This window comes from Myotis daubentonii, chromosome 1, assembly GCF_963259705.1.
Source record: "Myotis daubentonii chromosome 1, mMyoDau2.1, whole genome shotgun sequence".
In the NCBI taxonomy this organism is placed as follows: domain Eukaryota; kingdom Metazoa; phylum Chordata; class Mammalia; order Chiroptera; family Vespertilionidae; genus Myotis; species Myotis daubentonii.
The window spans coordinates 130,109,443-130,132,499 of record NC_081840.1 but is presented as its reverse complement, the minus strand read 5'-3'; the positions used below and the strand labels follow the sequence as shown (position 1 = coordinate 130,132,499).

The following is a 23,057-nucleotide window of genomic DNA, read 5'->3' as shown; positions in this document are numbered from 1 at the left end:
TAAATCCACGAGGCTAGCACACTTTTTGCCCCATCCACATTTCCGCAGTAAAACTCCGCCTTAAAACTCCACCTCTGAAATTCTATCCTCCCTTAGTAAGACACTCCTTTTGTGATTGGCTAAGTCAGAGGGCGGGGCCTTTGTTGTTCCAAGATGGCGGCCCCCAGGGGTGCGGCACGCCATGTGGCTGACATGGCAGCTGCCAAGTCACACAGCTCAACATTGTGGCTGTCCACTGTTCTCTGACAGAGCAAACCAAAACCCCTAAAAGGTAGATGGCCAACATTATATTGTAGACAAACAGAAATCTCATTAGCTGTTTATACTTTTTATAATTATCTTAATATCAATTAAGTCTAAACTGGTTTTTGTATTAAAAATCTTCAGTTGAGGTCACAAAATCAATCCTCTCTTCTCAATCAGATTAATAAGCAAAGGCATTTTCAATTAACAGATTAACTTAGGCATATTTAGATCAACATTTCAGTATTATAAATTTCAATGCTTTTAGATGATTTGCACTTAAAAGTTTTAAGTTTCCAGCCAATAAGCCTGGCATAGCTGCTAAAATGGTCACAATTTTCCTGTTGGGGAAGTCAAGAAACAAAACCATAGCTATTCACATGTAAACTTGACTATCAACTTCCTGGTGGTACTTGCCTCAGGGCAGGAAATTTCAAAAGCTACTTTAAATCGCCTTGGGAAACCTGCCTGTATTTCTTTGTCAGGTTCATCTCCGCCTTTTTTAAGACCAAAACAGTCTCGGGTTTTTATTCTGTACACAGCAAAAAGTCAAGTCCAGCTCAAAACTATGCGCACTCGTTTTTAAACTGGCCTTTTCCCTTTACATGTGCACAGAAATCCCGGATGCATTTATAAATTTGTAAATGCTTTTCGATTACAAGAAGGATTTTAATTTTAGAATACTTGGGGAGGGGGTGACCTGTTTCCACAGACCCTCACTCAGGCGGCCGCCCGACCGCCACACAAAGGAGGGGTGAGAGCAGTCCCCCTCCCTCCACATTCATACACTTTCACCAGACATTCATTCAGAGTTGAAACAATCCATTCAATTCCTAACAACTTCCCCATTCCTGAGGGGGCTCTAAAGCCTCCCCCAATCTCCTTGAAATTATTAATCCAGCAAGTCCACAAAATAAAACGGAAACACAAACAACTAAAGGGCCCAAAGAAATACAGCCTTCCAACTCCATGGAAGCGAAAAAACAAAAAACAAAACAAAACGAAAGCCAGACGTTGGCTGCGCGCCAACCAGCAGGAGCAACCCACCTTTTCTCAGATTGAGGGGTTCCTACAGACCTTCCGACTCCGCAGAATCAAAATTTCCCCTCTTCAGATGGAGGATCGGGGCGCCCCCCGACTCCTCCTGCCTGTCTCAGATTAAGGGGGTTCCTACAGACCTTCCAACTCCACGGAAGCAAAGCTATACCCCTTCAGATGGAGGATCGAGGCGTCCCCCGGCTCCTCCCCCCTGTTGATCCCGTGCATCCACTCAGATCATTATTACAGGCATTTACAGGCATTTACAGATTTCAGAAGTGAGCTCACACCGGATAGATACAAAACAAAACACACGACACAAACAAAACAAGACCTACCGCGGTCAGTCAGGCCCTTCGGACTGGGGGTCCCCTCGATGGTGTTGGGGATCCCGGCGAGCCCCCAAAATGTTATGCCCAGAATTCAAGATCCCCAAGAAACCACGCCAGGGAGCCAGTCCGATGCAAAGCAGAGGATCTCTTATACAAGCTCGCTTGGTCCCCCCCTTGCCTCCATTACTGGGTGCAAGAGAGAGCCCCGAATCCCAAGAGAACAAAGAATTTATAGGGCTTGGGGTCGGGGGTTGGGGCAGGGTGCAGCTAGGGTCTGGTTACACAAAGACAGGGGGGGTGGCCAGCATACTTTTGGCCTTGGGCTAGTTTCCCCCGCTTTCCCATTGGCCGAGATAAGGGCAGGCTGAGTAACTTATACACCCTGCGGCTTCCATCAGTCCTGCTCTGTCCTTTCAGGATTAAGTGGAAGCTACACTGACACTCTCCCAGGACCAAACAGGAATTACAACTAAAATACGGAAAAATCATCCTGAATAACCAACTGAAGACCAGCTGGAGAGAACCCTGATAACCAAGGATGTAGATAACTGAGAGGGCATGGGATTCCGGATTGTTGGAACTTGGAACAGAGAAAGGGCAGTAAAGGCAAAATGGGTGAAATCTAAATTAAGCCCAGTGTTTAGTTATAGCAATGTACCAATGTTGGTTTCTTGGTTTGTACAAATGCACCACCCTAATGTAGGATGATAGCATTAAAGGAAACTGAAATGGGTGAGGGCATTCTCTGTACCAGCTTTGCAACTTTCTGTAAAATAACTTTCTTCCAAAATAAAAAGGTTATCTATACTAATAAAAGGGTAATATGCTAATTAAACTGGGTTGACCGGACATCTTCCAGACATTCAACTTTCTTCTGGACAAAGCCACAGTGGCAGGGGCAGAGGCAGAGGCAGTTAGGGGCGATCAAGCCAGCAGGGGAGCAAGCAGTTAGGGGCCATCAGGCTGGCAAGGGAGGGCAGTTGAGGTGATCAGGCCAGCAGGGGAGGGCAGTTGGGGTGATCAGGCCAGCAGGAGAGGGCAGTTGGGGTGATCAGGCCAGCAGGGGAGGGCAGTTGGGGTGATCAGGCCAGCAGGAGAGGGCAGTGGGGGTGACCAGGCTGGCAGGGGAGTAATCTGGTGGCGATCCAGCAGGCAGGGGAGCAGTTAGGAGCCAGTGGTCCCAGATTGTGAGAGGATCGGGCCTAAACCGGCAGACATCCCCCAAGGGGTCCCAGATTGGAGAGGGTGCAGGTCAGGCTGGGGTACACCACACCCCCCCCCACATGAATTTCGTGCACCGGGCCTCTAGTTTTTTTATAAAGCAAGAAGCCATCCAAGAAAATATAAACCACTTGGAATAAATTTCTCTGTCAACATAAGTATTTTATTCACACACACACACACACACATACACACACACACACATACACAATTTTATATTAATAGCTGTAAACTTAAAGCAGAAAGGATCCACCAGGGGCTAACTAAATCAGTGGTCAGCTTGGGTGAAGAGGGACTTCCTGGGAAGTGGATCAGCCTCTCTTCTCTGTTGAATTAGGATGGGATGGAAGGTTCAGCAGAGGGAAGAGCATGGCCACTTGGCCACCCGAACTCTTCCAGAGAAGGAAGCTTGAGAAGACAGCAGCAGTGGTGAGAAGGACAAAGAACATTGGCTGGAAGTTCCCTAGACTTCACCCCCAACAGATACAGACACACGCGCGCACACACACGCACACACACACACACGCACACGCACACACGCACACACGCACACGCGCGCACACACACACCCCACCACCACCACCATCACCACTTCCCCACACCAGCAGCCAACCCCTGTTCTTCTCAGTTTGAAACATTTCTCAAATCTTTCCCTTCTCCTCGTTGCTATGACAACTGCCTTATGTCAGACTCATGATGACCTGGACTCTCACAAGAGTCTCCCAACAGATTTCTGGGCTCCTGACCTCCTCCCGCAATCCCTCCACTCAACCCCCAGAGCAATGTGTATAAAAGCAGAACTAACAGTTTCATAGCGTTTCTGACAATCTTCCTTGGCTCCTGAGTCCTAGGATAGCCCTAACTGTGCCCCAGCTTCCTTCTGGCCCTACTTGAGCCAACATTCAATACCCTGCATCTGCACCTCTCACTGCAGAACCCTAAGTGCATGGTCCCGGGAAATCCACACACCCCATGGCCTCGGTTACAGCAGTGCCCTGTGCCAACAGCAAATTCTTCCCTACATTCTTTGCCTAATTCCACAAGCCCTAGGGCTCTGGACAATGAGGTTTCCTCAGACCCTTCCCTGATTCACCTCCTGTCCTCAACAGCATGTCACTAACATGCTGAAACTGTTTATGGTTCCTATACATGGAGCTTCTCAAAAAACAGAAAGTATCTGTGCACCCCTGGCTCCTAGTACTATGCCTGGCCTGTGACAGCTTTTCTAGAAATGTTGGCTCAACTGACTGAAACACATAGAATGTGAAGTGGCCCAGAAAAGCGGCGTAGAGAACAAAGAGAACCAAGCGGTTAAAGAGGAGAAAAGGAAAAAAGGCTTTAATCTGCATTCTCGGGCGAGACCCAACCAGCCCAAAAAGTGGGGCCAGTGAATTTCGAGCCCCCAGAGAGGGAGGGGCAGCTTTTTATACAGGTGTTTGGTGAGGGCGGGGGGGGGGGGGGGGGGGGGGCGTGCCTGAGCTGAGGAAGTCTCCACCGCAGGGGGTGGGCTGGGTATTCAGGAAGAAGTCAGTATCTGTGTGGGGGTATGTGGATTCAGGGAGAAGAAGCCAGTATCTGTGTCTGGCACATTGATCTGTTAGAAATTCCAGTGGGAGTCCATTATCTCATCACATGTCTGCATGTATCCGATCCTGGGCTCTCTCCGACCTATCATAGAGTACCACTGAAAAATCAGAGCAACCCAGATCCAATCAGGAGTGAGACTCCTGGCACATGTTGAGAATTCTCTGGATAAAGCTGGGAAAGGCAAGAAGATGGTGATGGCAGAGCCTGGAGCAAAAAGGACATTGAATGGAGGGTGGGCCTGTGTGACCCACAGGATAAAGGGGGATTGACAATGATGACAGCTCAGGCTGGGTTACACAGGCCTGGCAGCTTCTGCCTAGCTTTCGTGGATCCTGACCTAGCATGGAGGAAGTCCAGCTGCCCTGAATCAGCCAACACTAGAAAGGGCACATGGGTAGAGGGCAAAGGAGAAAGAGAGATGTCTAGGTGGTCTCCAATGTTCCAGCTGCCACTACTCTAGTCATCCTAGAGTAGCTGAGGTCTCAGATGCTGAGTGTTAGGTCGGAGAGGGCCCAGGATCGGATACATGCAGACGTGTGACGAGATAATGGACTCCCCCTGGAATTTCTGACAAATCAGCGTACCAGACACAGATACTGGCTTCTCCCTGATGACCCCCACACAGATACTGACTCCTTCCTGAATACCCTGCAGCAGAAACTTCCTCAGCAGAATACCTCAGCTCATGTCCCCGCCCCTCACCCAACCGCAGTATATAAAAAAAGCGCCCCCCTCCCTGTTGGCGCGGATCCACGTGCCCTGTCTTTGGGGTTCGTGGGTCGCCCGGGGACGCAGAATAAACCTTTCCTTTTCTTTCTTTTCTTATTCACTCGACTCTCTTTATTTACTACGCCACCTCCTGAGCCACCTAACCTAACACTGAGGAGCAGAAATGAGACATCTCTGCTGACCTCTGTCCAAATTGTGCATTCATGACGATTATGGCCTGAATTGTGTCCCCCCAAATTCATAAGTTGAAGTCCAAAGCCTCAGTCCCTCCGAATGTTACTGTATTTGGAGAAGGGGCCTTCAAAGGGTAATGAACTAAAATGAGGCCACCAAAGTAGGTCCTAATCCAACATGATCGGTGTTCTTATACAAAGAAGAGATTAAGACACAGACACACAGAGGGAAGACCATGTGAAGGCACAGGAGGAGACAGCCTTCCACAAGCCAAGAGAGAATACAGCAAGAAACCAAGCCTGCCCATACCTTGATCTCAGATGTCCAGCCTCCAGAACACTGAGAAAATAAATTCCTGTTGTTTCAACCTCCCTGTCTGTGGCACTTTGTTATGCAGCCCTGGCAAATCAATACAAGACCATGAGCGAATATTGTTGTTTTAAAACACTAACATTTGGGGGGTAATTTGTTACACAACAACTCATAACCATAATACCCTAATCTCCCAAAAATACATACTTTTAAGTTACTGGTACAATACAGGCTTTACACCTTCCAAAGATAGGCATTTCATATAGAAAAGTGATTGTCATGTTTTGAAACCGACATTCTTCTTACTGAAGCTTAACTGTTGCTTTTGCTGTAATCCCAGTGAGAAGAGAGGATGGGGGTGGTGGTTTCCAGGCACCTGCAGAGTAAAGGAGAAGGACCCTGCCTGGAGATTGCCCCTTCCTTCTGGGCTGCAGTAAAATGGGGAATTTAATTGCCAGGCTATAAAAACACAATGCGGATTAGGTGCCTCCATGTGCTATCATCTATTGGTATCATGACCACTGCAGAATGAGGTAAAACACATGTGCTTTCTGGCCTCCCAGCTGAAACATCGCTAAAGGTTAATTGGATTCCATTTCAGAATCTGTGCACCTCAGATGTTCCACACCAAAAACATTACAAGATGCTGGGGAGTTCAGCTCACTCTGGGTCCACGGTTGCACACTGCTCTCCCCACATTAATGCCATTGTCAGGCTTTGACTTTCTTTCCCCGAAGTTTCAAGCCATTAGCAATGGACAGGTGTGTTCCTGCTCATTGATTTGTAAATTGCAGAGGTCTCTGAGTTGTGTTTCTTTGTAGGAAGAATAAAAGCAGTAGGAAGTCAGCAAAGGAATTTCCTGAGTTATTGCATTACTGTGGGTGGGCCCAGAGTTGCCAATAACATGTGAAACACATTAACTTCCTCCCAAATTGTGGCCCAGTCAGTCAACTAAGAGGCTCTGCCAAAACCCCAAGCAGAATTCCAGGGTGGCAAACTAACCGATCTGGAATCCTAGAATCTGATGTTTGGCTTATGAAAATGAGGTGTCAGAAATGTCCCAGCATGAGGGTGTGTCTGTGGCACTCCCCATCCCTCCTCTATTCTTTGTCTCTTCACACTCCCAGGTCATTGTTTGGCCTGTGGTGGTAAAAGCCAACCAAAGGTTCTCAGCACAACCCTCTCCCCTTCTCCCTCCACCCCGCCCCACCTCCAATGTGTGTGATCTCATCTCTTAGTGTAATCCATTTTGCAACTAAAAGAAAATCACTTTGGAACAAGTCAGGGTTCGAGGAACTATGTAGAATTGCCTGATAACTATCCACCACTTCCAAACCAAGTCCCAAGTCTTCAGCAGAAGAAAACTCGCCTTGACCCAGCACTTGCTGGGCCAAATTTTCTTTGCTGCACATATTCTGTGCCAAGTCCAAAGCCAGTGGATTCGGCAAAAGTCCTCAAGTGCTTAGCGACTGGACGTGAAAAAAGGCAACTTTGGTTAGGTTATGCCGGAGTCCACTTATTGTCTTCACTAGCTGAGTATAGACAGAGACCCCCAAAAGCTAGTAACCTTTGAAGTCCTAGCAAAGGTCAGGGCTGTATACCACCCAGTTAATCTAGGAACCACCAGTTAATTTAGGTAATGGTAGCTGAAGCATCATCCCCACCTTAGTTCACTTAATTCCTTAGATACTTATGTAAATCCTCGTTGATTATTGTTGATTAGATATTCTGCCTGTTACTGGAACTTGCCTGCCTAAGGGTCATGCTATGACCTAGTCTGTGTGTCATTGAAACCTCCTTACCCTAAGGGCTACTCCAGATCAATAAAAGGTTGGAGCGGCCTGAGCATCGGTGGAAGTCCTTCTGGACTTACCTGCCTGGTCCCCCAATATTTCAAAATTATCTCGTGTCATTTTTCTCTCATTTGTGTGTGGCTCCTCTTTCAGATACCGAACCCTATTCCACGCGGACGTGGAAGGAAACACTCAACAAGGTTAGATGCAGCATATTCCTTGGTCCTGAGTTGGAAAGGCTGTAGCTCAGGGGTCACTGGACATGGAACCAGAAGACACAGGAACCAAGAATGGAAACCTGGAGATAAGCCAGTTCTACCTTATACCTAGGCAAGTAGGATCCCTGCCCAGGGCCCTGAGCTGGTCCTTCTCCAGCTGAGCCCCTCACATGGAGAGTGCAGTTCATTAGGCTGAGAGGACTGATTGTGTATGAATTGCCAGTGGCAGCACTGCAGGGCCCAGGAAAGAGCCTTCCCTCCTTCTCCTTCTGCTCCACAGGGGGCCTCCAGCCCCTCCCCCTATAAGCACCTACCTCATGGCTCTCTCTGTCCGTGCTGATGCATGTTAGCAGTATGGGCCACCGTACAGAGCACAGAACTGGGGAGGTTACTGGAGGAAGGAAGCCACAGCAATCCTTTTTTTATTGTTGTAGTTAGCTAGTTATCCTATCTAATAAAAGAGAAAAATGGTAATTGGCGTACAACGCTACCCTTTTCATTGGCTAATCAGGGCTATATGCAAATTAACTGCCAACTAAGATTGGCAGTTAACTGCCAACAAGATGGCGGTTAATTTGCATATGTAGGCACAATGCAGGGAGGTGAAAGGGAAAGCAGGAAGAAGCCCCCTGCCACTGACAGTGATCAGAAACCCATGGGGGAGCTAAGAGCTGGGGGGCAGGGCCCTGGGGCCGCCTTTGCCCTGCCCCCCAGCCATGATCGGAGAATCAGGTGCCTTTTCCGCCCTGGCCAGTGATAGCAGGAAGTAGGGGTGGAGCCAGCAATGGGAGCTGGGCACGGTCAAAGCTGGCAGTCCCGGGAGCTAGGGGTCCCTTGCTGGGGCTTAAAGCGAAGCCCACGATCACGGGGCCGCTGCAGCTGCGGGTCCCCACTGCCCGGGCCGGACGCCTAGGCCAGAGGCGTTAGGCTGGGCAGGGGCAGAGCCTGCAACCGCGGGGAGCTGGGGGTCCCCTGCCCAGGCCTGACACCTCTACCGGAGGCCTCAGGCCTGGTCAAGGGGCCGATCCGGTGATTGGTGATCGGAGGGTGATGAGGGTCAACTCCTCTGGCCGAGGCATCAGGCCTGGGTGGGGGGCTGAGCCGGGGATTGGGGGGATATGATGGTCCCCTTGCCCAGGCCTGAAGCCTGGGTCAGAGGCATCAGGCTTGGGCGGGGGGGTGGAGCAAGCGATCAGAGGGAGATGGGGGTCCCCTGCCCAGGCATGATTCCTGGGCCAGAGGCCTCAGGCCTGGGCAGGGGCCAGAGCCAGTGATCAGGGGGAGATGGGGGTCCCCTGTCCAAGCCTGACACCTCTGGCGGAGGCGTCAGGCCTGGGCAAGGGGCCGATCAGGTGATTGGAGGGTGATGGGGGTCTACGCCTCTGGCCGAGGCATCAGGCCTGGGCTGGGGGCAGAACCAGTGATGGGGGGAAATGAGGGTCCCCTGCCCAGGCCTGACGCCTCTGTCAGAGGCGTCAGGCCTGGGCAAGGGGCCGATCCTGCGATTGGAGGGTGATGGGGGTCAACGCCTGAGAGCTCCCAGTATGTGAGAGGGGGCAGGCTGGGCTGAGGGACACTCCCCCCGCTACACACACCCAGTGCACGAATTTCATGCACCGGGCCCCTAGTTAATATTAATAATGGGAGGGGAGCAAAGGGGAAGCCAGACATGATAAGCTTGGTCACCTGGGCAGCTTCACCAGGAAGCTATTGCTTCATGCTCCCCAGGGAACCACTGGTCCATTCCCTGAAGATCACTGGGGGAAGGGATGGAACAAAGGGACAGATGGGCTCATGTGCAGTGAAGTCAGGGAGATATAAGGAAGGTACTTGCCTGGAGGAGAACAATGGATTGGCTAGGTGGGTGGACCCCAATGCAAGCTCTCAAAATGTGGGAATACGTAATCCCCAGAGTTCCCACTGTCTTGTTCTCTTGTCCCCTGTTGCTCTTGCTTCATGACCCACACTCACCTGGTGCACTTGCCTGTTCTTTCTCCATAGCCACGTGGCCTTAGAAGCCACATGGCCAATGGCCACGTGGACTCCACACACAGGATGCTGGTCTGGGTTGTGCTTCAATATGGAACGGAGACTCTGGGCAGTGGACTTAATTCTCCCCCTGTTGAAAATAAGCTTAGACTTCTTCCATGGTGGGATGGACAGAGATGGGATCTTGAAGGGAACTCCTTTAGTTTTACATCATCAATAAAGCTTCCCATGAAACCTCCTCTTCCCATGGGGGACCTAAGTAAATTCTTTTCCCCGTGGCACCCCAAGAACTCTGATAACACTTTCACCTTCTCCACTACTCCATCACTACCATGACAAAACCCTAAAACTTATTTCCTTCAAAGTCATCTTTCTATTCTATATTTCCTAACATACGTTAATTTTTCTGTTTCTTATTTTAAAAGCAATGGTTAGCCTTTTCACATGCTTCTCTGCTGATTTCTTATGAGTTATTGATTCTTGGTGGGAAAATGGCATAACCATCGAGGTTTTCCTTGACGGCACTTGTTAGTTGCAGTGAATAATGAGGTGCGTCATTCTGTGAGGAGCCCAAACGCTTGGAATGAAAAGCCATCCCTCGACAAGGCACAGCCTGAGCTACAAGATCCTGCTAGCCCTGAGTTTATTTCCACATCCTTCATGCTTGCTAAAGTGAACTCATACAGGGAAACCCACAAAATGGAGGCCACCCAGTAGACCAGCCCATGCTACAAATCTAAACCTAAGTCAGCCTGCTTCTACAGGAAATACCTGTCAAGGAGCCCTAACACGCACCAATCACCATCCTCCACCTGAGCTTTAGCTCACTCACCTGACTTGAGAAAACATGACCTGTTTGGCCTAAGAAGGAAATCCCAACCTCCTAGTCCATCTGCCCAGTTTCCCAGTTGCTCCTTCTAATGTTCCCTAAAAGTCACTCTTGTCCAAAATTCCTTTGGAAAGAGTCTTTGCTGCGTGTGAGGTACTGCCCTCCTCCATCCATGGATTGCTTTACCCTGAATAAAGGACATCAAGCTCATTACTAAATTGTTTAAGTTTTGTCATTGGACATACTACTATGAGGAACAGGGAGTAGCATTCCTTGCTTATATTCCACGGTGATATTTCAGTGTAAAAACTAGCAGCCACCCCCTGGCAATGGGCAAGGAGACATCTGATTGGTGGTGTTGCTCTTATATCAGTCAGGGGCAAAGCAGATGTACAGTCCTTAGTTCGTCCTAGCTTGATGCCTGTGTCCGTTGCCATAGCTGTTTCATGCCTGAGGCACAAAAAAAAACAACAAAAAACTAGCAGCCAGACCCGGATTGCCTCCAAGATGGGGATGAGATAAAAGAATCTGAATAAAGTCACATGGCTGATTTGAGAGATATAAATAAAATAAAAATGAGCTGGGGCTAGGATTTGGGGAAAGAAAATAGTTCTTTTCTTGTGGCTCTGGCCAGGGCCTCAGTAATGCAGACCTGATGTGTAAGATCTAATTTGCGATGCCACAAAGAATTCACAGCTTCAAATTTCCTTTGCTCCTCACTTTTTGTTCCAAGTCAGAAGCCACTGAAGCTGGTGAGGATCCTGGGCAGGGCATTGCATCACATGGAGAGAGGGACCTCTAGTGCCGAGCTACTTCTCTGCCACCCAGCAGCACTATTGACTCATGTTTATTTCTCTCTGATGATTATCTGTTTCTCTGAGAAAGCTTTGATTTAAAAGGTTAAAGGAAGCCTTTGTCTTTTACTTCTGGTATAAATTTAATGCATTTAAGAATGGCAGCCCTAGCTGGTATGGCTCAGTTGGTTGGAACATCGTCCCATGCACCAAAGGGTCACGGATTCGATTCCCAGTCAGTGCACATATCTGGGTTGTGGGATCAATCCCCAGTCGGGGCGCAGATGGGAGGCAGCCAATCGATGTTTCTCTCTCACACATCAATGTTTCTCTCTCTTTCCCTTTCCCTCTCCTTTCCTCTCTCTCTAAAATCAATAAAAACTTATCCTATGGTGAAAATTTAAAAAAAAGAAGAATAAAAAATAAATAAATAAATAAATATCAAAAAAATGAAGAATGGCAAAATATAAGCTGCAACACACAATATTAAGGAAATCTAAGTAAATTGAAATATTTATTAAGGTTCTATTAAATCTTCAGCCCTGGGATAGGTACTAAAAGTCATTTCATGAACTCTAAGATATGAAAAGGCAACAACTAAAATACCAGTAGTGAGTGAGTCCTGAGTGAATAATGAGGTTAAGTGTATACCTTTCATTTATATACTCAACAGACTAAATGGGAGTAAATCCCATGTTCCAAGCACTTGACTAGGCCCAAACTACAAGGATGAAAGACATAACCCCTATCCTCAGGGGCCCAGAGATGATAAGCAGACGCAGATACTAGTAGATTACAAATAGGACTGAACAATGTTCAAACGGCAGCACTTCTAGCCAGCCACTGCTTCAAAGATGGACAGAGTTGGACCAGCAGCTGGAGCTGGGAAAGCACAGGCAGTGCTCAGGACTGGCAGAAGTTGGGTTTCCTATAAAGCATGATGGGAAGGAAGGGGAGCACATGCGTCTGCTTCTCCTAGGAGATATTGATTATCATTCATTGATTCACTCAACTGACTTGCTGAGCACTTTCTGTTATCAGGCCCTGGGTTCTGCAAAGAGGTCACCAAGATGAGTAAGACAGGGTCTGAACCCTCAGAATTCACAGTCTAATGGGGAAGGAGAAAGAGCGACAAGCACCCACTTATACCATGACATAAACACAGCCAGAGAGCTATGCCATGGTCCCGCACGATGGAGAGAGTGGCAGGATTGGAGCCAAGGATACAGAGGAGGCTGGGTTTGGGTTGTCTTGAAGATGAACAACAGTGCCCAAAGCTAGCAAGAGAAAGAAGAGATAAGGAGGACATACAGGAAGAGCCTGAAATCGCCACTACAGGTGGTTCCATTTGATCAGAATCCAGCACATGGGTTGGGAGCTCTCTTTGCCGGAAGCCAATTCCAGCATGTCATAATTGCAAGAGTTTTATCAAAAGGTTGATGGAACTTGGGGACTCAACAAGGGCTGAGTCACATATGGTGTCACCTGTTGGGAATGGCTAAAGGCATTTCCCCAAACCTGAAAAGGGATGATTGCTTGCTGCCAGACAACTAAAGGCATCTTAATCTACATGTTATTGCCTCCTACTGGCCAAACACCTGAACAGCCGTAGGCTAATTCTCCCCATTCTGACAATGGACTCTGTATAGGAAATCCTGACCCTTTGAAGTGTATATCTCCACCTTGCCTCAGGACAATTTGTGTTAATAAAAACCACGGGGTCCTGAGATGAGGAGATCTTAGTTTCCTTTTAGCTAAGCTCCTCTGACCCCCAAATGCCTTTCAAAATTATGCTTCATCTCTGGACTCTTTAAGTTACACACAGCCCCTTTTCCAGATTGCTGAACCCTTCTTAATGCTGGAATAAGAACCCCGGCATCTCTTGAAGGTGAATATGGAACTACAGGGGGATCAAGACAGGGTGTCCTCGGGGGCCCCTATGTGGAGATATAGAAGCCTTTTTTCAGAACACTGAAGGTAGAAGTGACATGGTAAAATTTTTGCTTTTAAATAATAAGTGGAGATTTTATGAAAAATGAGTTGAACGGCCACAACACTATCCAGTTTGTATTGATCATAATTACACATTGCTGAGGGATTCTTGAATTCAGTGTTGGGGAATTTGACTGGCCAGAGAAGATCTGGAATCAATTTTGTTTGGGCTAAAATTTCTTCCCATTATTCTCTCAAATTAATGATAATAATAGTAATCATGCAAGTGCAGTTACTTATTGTGCAATAGGAATATGGAGGGCCTGGTACTAAGAACCTCACCTGAGAACCCATGTGAGACAGGCTTCCCCATTTCACAGATAAAGAAATCGAGGCTCCCAGAGGCTAGGTAATTAACCAAAGTTCATATCATTATCAAGTATGGGATCCTGGATTATTTTTAGACTCCCAAGTCCATATTTTTAACCCTATAAAATCTTCTAAATTTTTTTTAGCCATTAATCAAGGCCCCTTGTTGATGACTAGCCCTCGTGCTAGAATTTATGCAATTGTATTATTTGCCTGAGTTACAGCTGAACATAGTGGAGAGAAAGTCAAGTGATATCTTTGTTGCCAACATTTTAGAAGTCTGGAGAGTTTTCAGTGCTGATTATAGTGTTAGCTCCCTGGACTGAGCATGAACCAAAAAGAGCCTCTCAAGGCAACTTTAAGGCTGAACTGGAGACAAAACTTGCACCATGGGATTCTTCCCTGACTATATCCCATCAGTTAATATCACATCTGATCTTGGTGCCAACAGGGGATGCTAAACCAAGAGGGAATTCTGGAATGTTCCAAGGAGAGAAGGGATTTTCCTTTAACATAGCTTTCATAAAAATGTACCCTTTGAGCGAGTCTTGATCCTTGTCTATCAACTGCTCTAACATGGCACCTGGCATCAGAATGGTTACTACGTTTGTCCATTGGTGCTAGCTTCACTTTACAATTGAAAGTCTTTCAAAGCCTGATATCTGTGCCTTGAAATACTCTTTCAAGAGCTGAAGATCTCCAGATCAATTTTGGCAACATCAAAGCACTTCCATTGACTTCTGATTTATTAACTCCAGAAATCATTAGAAAAGTGAGAGCCAATTCTTGCCCTACTTGTAAGTGTTCTGGATAGGAGACCTTGCACTGAGGTTAGTGAGCAAATTCTATTCTTATAATATTCTACTACTTTGCAACAAAAACAAATTTTTCTTTTTCCTTCCTCCTCTCTGCCTCTTCTGCTCCCCCTTCCTTCCTTGTAACTGTCATCTTTCTTTGCTTATGTGTCTCTCCTGGAGGACTTTGAGTACCAGTAGTACCTGCACATTGCTAATGAGATGGCCAACCCTTGCCACTGCCCAGATGTGGTTCCGAAAGGTCAACCTTCAGTGTACAGATATGCTTCTTTCCCACTTTACCATCTCTTGGTACTTAAATTCTCTGTCTAACGATTGCTTTTCACCTTGAGGAGTTAGTTTCTATTTGAACAGGCAGCTGGAGGTAGTCAAAGCATGACTTAAGTGATAGCTTGCTACTGTAAAGCTCCTTTCATCCATAGGCTTACCATTAATCACACTGAAAAATAACAGAATGGTGAAGAGTGACTGCTGGTATTAATAAAATCATGTCAACCGAGGAGAGAACCAACCAGACACAGCCACTGGGAACTGTTGTGTTGCTTATTATCTCTGAATGATTGTCCAGCTGCCAGATCCAAGCTACGTGCTCACAAATAAAAGGTTATTCTCAGGGACACCCCAGACACCCAAAAGACTGTCAGTGGGGTGTAGACGTGCTTATACCTCCAGGTTTTGTAAGTCAGTATAACAGAGGGCTGAATTGTTAGCCAAAATGTCAATTTATTACTAAGCAATGAAATGTAAGATTTTTAAATACAGGAATGAAAAAACTAGTAAAACTATAAGGCAAGTTATTTTGTGACTCTGACATTACAGAAAAATAAGTGGGGACACTCGCCCAGCTACCCCAGCTGGACTAGTCACCCTTCTCTACTGTCACAGGTCCTTATATTCACAAATATTGACAGAAGCTCCTGTATATCAGACAGACACTATTCTAGGTGCCGGGGATAGAGGAACTGGCAGAAAAAGCCCCTGTCCTCTTGGCGTTTATTCCTATTAAGAGGAAAAACAAAAGGCAACCAGATAAACACATCATACAATGTCAAGGAGTGATCAGTGCTAAGAAATAAAAATAAAGCAAAAAAAAAAGGGGGGGGGGAGAGTAAGGGTGTTCAGGAGCAGTTCCTCTGAGGTGATATCCAAGCAGAGAACTGAGTGAAGAGAGAATATGCTTTGTAAGCATCTGGTTTAAGGGCCAGCCCAGCAGTGGGAAGACTTGTGCAAAGGCCCTGGGGAAGCATGCTTGGTGTGCTCAGAGGAAGGGACTTTGTTTCTTAATACATATATTGTAACAGACAGTACACCCAAATTAGTGTTTTTCCCTCAAACAAGCAGAATACACTTATTATAATGAGATCACCATTTTGCAATTGTCCTAGGAATCATTTTCAGATTGCTATTTAGATTCTCTGCCTTTCAAACTTCCACCGAAATAACCAAAGAATATAAAAATAAGCAAAGAAACGAGGGCTTGGAAATAGAGGGCCACCAGCAGGCCAGAAATTTGTTTTCTTCAAGGGAATTCCAACTGAACTTTCTTATAAGGGGATGCTTGTACTCTCTTAGCCTCAAGATAAGAGGCTAGTAAAAGGAGAAGATGAGGGGGTCTTGGGTTTGTATAGACCAGTGGTCGGCAAACCGCGGCTTGCGAGCCACATGCGGCTCTTTGGCCCCTTGAGTGTGACTCTTCCACAAAATACCACGTGTGGGCGCGCACGTACATTGCGATTGAAACTTCGTGGCCCATGCACAGAAGTGGTTTTTGGCCTGGGCGAGTCTATTTTGAAGAAGTGGCCTTAGAAGAAGTGGGGGTTGTCGGTCGGTCAGACGACGGGAGACGTGGCGCCGGCGGGACGCGGGATATGCAGCGTGGGGGAGGCGCACACGATTCATGCATGAGTTGAGTGAGCCAGTCAGTCAGGAGTACCCTACTTAAGTTAATAACAATGTACCTACCTATATAGTTTAAGTTTAAAAAATTTGGCTCTCAAAAGAAATTTCAATCATTGTTCTGTTGATATTTGGCTCTGTTGACTAATGAGTTTGCCAACCACTGCTGTAGACAAACATGGAAGGCCAATATGCATTTGATAGATTTATTAATTGTTGGCAGTGTTATTGATTTTAAAAAACTAATAGGTAAAGCAAATCTTACCTAAATTCTTTTGCTGCAATATGAATGCACCCTAAAGATGCAATCACATCTAAAACCTTAGAACAGAAAAATTCTATTTCTGCTACTATGTATTGGCAGTTACTAGAACCCATTGGGAGTGCTGGTTGATATTGTTACAGAGCAGTGAGAGAAGGACCTGCTCTGAGATGAAATTGGGCATCCTTTCTTGAACAGTTTATACTGCAAAAGCCTCCTGCTTGGCGTCTTTACACTAGCCCCTGGCTTCCTTCTCCTTTCCAGATATGTTCATGTCCACTTCCTAGGTGACCAGGGTTTTTCTTATGACACCAATCATAAGGCCTCATTAAAAATTCACACTAAAAACATTAATGTGAATATCTCATATTATAGAAGAGGATATCAAAGGTATGTCTGCATTGTAAATAATCACAAACTGAACACTGATGCAACCATGACCCGGGCTAAGGGGTCAGAGGTGAGAGCTATTTGTACTCCTCTCCCTGATGCATCCTCCTTCTAATCCCTGAAAAGTAAGTGAAACAACTGCATCCTGATTTTTGTAAGTATCATTTCCTTCCCTTTCTTACAGTTTTGCCACATTTTAATACATCCCTATGCAATAGATTTTTTCACACAATAGTTTCATTTTGCCTCTCTCTGTACTGTATGTAATAAGAGCCAAACTGTATGCATTCCTTTGTGATAAATTTATTTTGTTTAACATTGTGTATGAGATCCATCCTGTTGATAAATGTAGTTGTAGTTCACTTATTTCTACTTCTGTACAGAATTTAATCTTACGACTGTAACACAATTTAGTCATCTAGCCTATGGTGATAAATCTTGCTGTGTATTCATTGGGGGGGGGGTAATTATGAAAATCCTTGTATTTGGCTCCTAGTACATCTGTAAAAGTTTCTCATAGGTACATATGACATAAGGCAAAACCTTAAAATGCCTCCCAAGATTTCCCACCCTTTAACCTGGAGGAGACAGCATACTCATGAGGCTGTTATGTGGAAAAGTAGATTTGCATATGTAATTAGGTTACTTGTCAGTTGACTTTGAGTTAATTCAAAGGCAGGTTGTCCCAAGGTCTTAATCAGATCACATTAGCCCTTTAAAAGCAGAGGGTTGGAGGGAAAATGGCAGCCGAATAGGTAGACCTGTCATGCACCTCCTTCCAGGGCCAGACTGGAAATACAACTAAGTTAGAGAACATCTACATGGGGTTACCAATTGAGGTCCAGCTGAGGAGGAGACATATCAAGGGAGGACAGGAAACATGTGGAGACCAGAAGGAAGGGTGAGGTCGTGAGAGGAGCTGACCCAGCTCCCAGGGGCAGCAGGGCCGAGAGTGAGGAGGGAGGTCCTGGCTGTGGGAGGATCTGTTCTCTCAGAAGATAGAGGCCTCCAAACCAGGCTGGGCTCCACAGCCCGGAGCACCAGAGCTGAAACCCAAGGCCCATGTAACATCCAGCTGTGAAAGGAGGCAGGGCTGCTGGCTGCATCAGAGTCTGGAGCCAAAAGAGCCACCGTTTGGTTTTGTTTTGCTTTGTTTTGTTTTCTCTAAACCCATAACACAGGAGTTTTCATTTGCAGCTACTCACCTGAGGCTTGGTGCAGGGAGGGATGGGTGGATTTGAGGTGCCTAGGGAGAGGCTGTGGTGGAAGGCAGTGTAAGGAGACATGGAGAGGCAGTGGCCAGGAGTCCTGCGTTTGGTCATTCGTAGGCACCCAAACCTAAACTGGCCATTTTTCTTGAGAGGAGCCCATCCCAGTAGCTACAGGGCAGGTAACGAAAAAAACAAACAAAAAACAACCCCGCCCTTGGTGATACAGACCACCCCACCCTCAGGAGTCCTGCCAGCCACACACTGCATTTTGACATTTTCAAAGGAAACAAAAGCAGAAGCCGAGCCTATGGGTTTGAACAATCTCAGGAGCTTCAGTGACTGGATTGGGGTAGGGGCCTTCTGCCCCACTATCCTGGGAACCAGATGGGTATTTTCCCCACACAGGAGAGCTGGTAGAACCTCCAGGTTTCTAGCCGATCCCACTGGATTGCATACAAGGAACTCTGTCTAGCTGAGGGCAGAGTACTACTTTGGGCCACTTTCAGAGGAGTAGCTCAAGGATGGGAAACACACCAAGCACATTCCCAGAAAGCAAAACAACATCTCCCCCACCTGAGGTGCTTTCAGAACCGGACCTCTGAGGGATCTTAAGATTGACAACTGGCTAGCAGGCAAAGGTGAGCAGGGGCAGAGCCCAGACAACCAGGGAAAGTTTGTTGACCCAGCCCTGGGCCCCACACTAACAAAACCTGCTTTAGAGGGCAGATTGGCCCCTCCTGCTTGCAGCCAAGTCCTGTGGAGACAGACAACTGTGGATCGCATGGAGCTTCAAGCAGGTTGCTGAAAGCCAAAGGACAGTCTCTGACAGTGGTTAGCAGCTAGGTACCTCATGGGAAGCCCAGAATTGGCAGACAGAACAGTCAGCCACAGTCATTAGAAGAGTAGGATCAAAATAAAAACCTTCTGTACAGCAAAAGAAACCATCAAAAAAACAACAAGAAAGCCCACTGCACAAGAGAACATATTTGCCAATGTTTTCACAAATAAGCGGTTAATCTCCAACATTTACAGGGAATTCATACAACTTAACAAAAGGAAGATAAACAACCCAATCAAAATATGGACAACAGACTTAAATAGATACTTTTCAAAAGAGGACATAAGGAAGGCCAAGAGACATATGAAAACATGCTCAAAGTCACTAATCATCCAAGAGATGCAAATCAAAACAACAATGAGGTATCATCTCACACCTATCAGAATGGCTATCATCAACAAATCAACAAATGACAAGTGCTAGCAAGGATGCGGAGAAAAAGGAACCCTCGTGCACTGCTGGTGGGAATGCAGACTGGTGCAGCCACTGTGGAGAAGAGTATGGAATTTCCTCAAAAAACTAAAAATGGAACTCCTATTTGACCAGTGACCCCACTTCTAGGAATATATCCCAAGAAACTAGAAACACCTGTAAACGTAAAAAACCATTGATACCTGTAAAGAATTTTTGTGAGTTTATTTGAGCCAAACTGTTGACAGATGCTGGGAAGCAGAACCTCAACGAATTGAGATAATGCTCTGGAGAATGGCGGACTACATCTGTATTTGTGGGAAGAGCTCAGGAGATCTATCTCAGTGCTGTGGCTGAAGCAACGCTGTGAGTACACTCCAGCGAACAGACTTCCTTGGCACACCAGGAAGTGGCAACGCCCACCTGACAAATCTCCAGGAGCCACCTACTCTTAGCCCCGACCCTCACGCCCATTGGATAACATAGCAAGCATGCCCCTATTGCATTGGCTGCTTACCCCTTTATATACGGCTGTACTTCCTCAATAAACTTAGATCTGTGTCTCTGAACCTGATCTCCGGAGTCGTGCATGCAGGACGCCCCAGCGCGATGGACTCCGTCGTCCTCACCCCCGAGGGACCCCCTGTCTCATGTATTTATACATTGCAATCAAAGAAAAGGGATGTAGATGGGTTACATGAAATCCCAGACTAGAAAGGTGGGAGAAAGCAAAGTGGGGAGACCCCTGGGATTGGATAAAAGTAAAATGATAGACACATACTTAGGTGGGTGCAGGAACAATTAACATCATAACAATGAAGGAATTTGTGGTATCTGTCCTGGTGCCCAGCACATTAGGTTGTGCCCCAAGGGGTCCAAAAAAAGGAAAGTTACAAGTTACCCAGTCATTTCAAATGGTATGTTGCCAGGGGTCTTTTCCTGCATCTAGAAGGATTCAGGAATCTGAGAAGGGGCTGCAGTAAATTAATAAAGAGACTGGACATGAAATATAAATTTGGAATGCATTTTTGGGGGCAGCCAGAGGAGACTTAGCTAGTAACCAAGTTCTCCGAATCTCTGGACCTCTCGCTTTTTATTAACACAAATTGCCCTAATGCAAAGCAGATATACATATCAAAGGTAAAGTATGGTAAGCAGTAAAGTATTGTCAGATTGGGGGAATTGCTTTCGGCTGTTCCAGCAGCAGGTAATAATATATGCAGATTTTCAGCCCTGCTAAAAGCCCCAAGGTTCACCAACCTTTTGATGAACTTCTTGCATATATGACCTGCTGGAATTAGCTCCCAGCAGTAGGTTATTATAGATGCAAAAAGACATATAGGCTCATTTAAGGTAAAGGTTGACCTTGTCAGTGAAGATACCGGCCTAGGATGTAACTACCCACCATACTGCTTTTAGTTGAAGTTTAATTTTAGACCATCCTTTGTTTACTTTAAGTCTCTGAGTTTGCAAGACTAACCTGCAGGCCTTCCCTGAGCTTGTCAGGTTAGTATGTGGCCTCTTTCATCCACACACCAATCAGAAAGGATATATGCACCCCTGTGTTCATAGCAGCACAATTCACCATAGCTAAGATTTGGAAACAGCCTAAGTGCCCATCATCCGATGAGTGGGTTAGAAATGGTGGTACATCTACACAACGGAATATTATGCTGCCATAAAAAAGAAGGAATTCTTACCATTTGCAACAGCATGGATGGAACTGGAGAGCATTATGCTAAGCAAAATAAGCCAGTCAGAGAAAGATAAATATCATATGATCTCACTCATTTGAGGAATATAATGAACAACACAAACTAATGAACAAAACAGATCCAGAGACAGAGAAGCATCGATCAGACTGTCAAACCTCAGAGGGAAGGTAGGGGAGTGTGGGGGTAAGGGAGAGAGATTAACCAAAGGACTTACTTGTATGCATGCATATAAGACTAACCAATGAACACAGATACCAGGGGGGTGAGGGCATGAGGTGGGGGGATGGGGGACAATGTAGGGATCAGGACACACATGTAATACCTTAATCAATAAAGAAAAAAGTTAAAAAATTTTAAAAAAAGAAATTGAAAAGGAAAAAAAAAAAAGATTTGAAAACAGCCCAAGTGCTCATCAGCAGATGAGTGGATAACAAAGCTGTGATACATTTACACAATGGAATACTAGGCAGTGATAATAAAGAAGGAACTCTTACCATTTGCACAGAATGGATGGACGTGAAGAATATTGTGCTAAGCGAAATAAGCCAGTTAGAGAAAGATAAGTATCGCACGATCTCACTCATATGTGGAATCTAATGAACAAAATAAACTGATGAACAAAATAGATCCAGAGACATAGAACCATGAAACAGATTGATGAATTTCAGAGGGAATGTGAGGTGAGAGGTACGGGGAGAGAATTTAACTAGGGAACTTATATGCATACATGCATAGCCATGGACACAACAATAGTGTGGTAAAGGCTTGGGAGGGGCAGGTGTGGAGAGGAGGGGGTCAATGGGGGAAAAAAAATCAAAGGAGACATCTTTAATACTTGCAACAATAAGGATAAATTAAAAATAAATAAAAAGCAAACTAAATAAAATCTTACAGATAAAAAATAAAATAGAATAAAAGCAGAGTGTTTTCTCCAACTGGTCACTAAAGAAGTCAGAGAGGTTCAAAGCAGGAGAAGGATTTGATGTGCTGCTGCTGGCCAAAGATAGGGATCCAGGACCTGAGAATAACCCCTACTCCCCTCCCCACCCTGCCCTCCGCTGATAGCACAAAGGAGTGCTAAGTCCTACAACCACAAGGAAATGAATCCTGCTAACAACCTGATGAGCTTGGACATGGATTCCTCCCCAAGATTCCAAATAAGAGTCCAGCCCAGATGACACCTTGACTTTGGCCTTTTGACAGTTTAAGCAGAGAACCCAGTCAAGCTCATCTGAGTTCTGACTTATAGAGCTGTCAACTAATAAATGTGTAGTATTTTAAGCTGCTACATTAGTGGTGAGTTTTGTTACACAGCATTAGCAAACTAATACAAATCCATACATGTGAAATTCTTATGTCCTAGAGCAGTGGTCGGCAAACTCATTAGTCAACAGAGCCAAATATCAACAGTACAATGATTGAAATTTCTTTTGAGAGCCAAATTTTTTAAACTTAAACTATATAGGTAGGTACATTCAACTTTAAATTCACGGTTTTCATCTTCTGTTTTTCTTTGCTTCTTCTTTGTAGCCATCTCAAACAGAGCACCTAAAAAAAAAGTTTCATTTTATAATAATAAAGCCACCAACACAAAAGAATTACAATTCTTAAATTGATGACAAAAATACCTGTAGGATTTGCAGCTGGTTGGAAAAATCAGGTAACTTTATGCTTTGAGTAGGTACTTTTATCACCCGTGCATGATTTGCAGACGTGACTAGTACTAACCACTGCACATGAGACTGCTGGCTGACTGGCTCACTCAACGTATCCTGTGGCCCGCCTGCACTGGGTCTCCTGTCGCCTGACCAACCGACACCCCCCACTTCTTCTAACGCCACTTCTTCAAAATAGACTCACCCAGGCCAAAAACCGACTTCTGTGCATGGGCCACGAAGTTTCAATCGCACTGTAGGTGCACGCCCACATGTGGTATTTTGTGGAAGAGCCACACTCAAG

At 45.9% G+C, this 23,057-nt stretch overlaps 1 pseudogene; it reads left to right on the top strand.

Annotated features, from left to right (window-relative positions):
• Positions 1-10,783: 10,783 nt before the first annotated feature.
• LOC132225029 (small nucleolar RNA SNORA48) lies at positions 10,784-10,928 on the top strand (annotated as a pseudogene).
• The last annotated feature ends 12,129 nt before the right edge of the window (positions 10,929-23,057 follow it).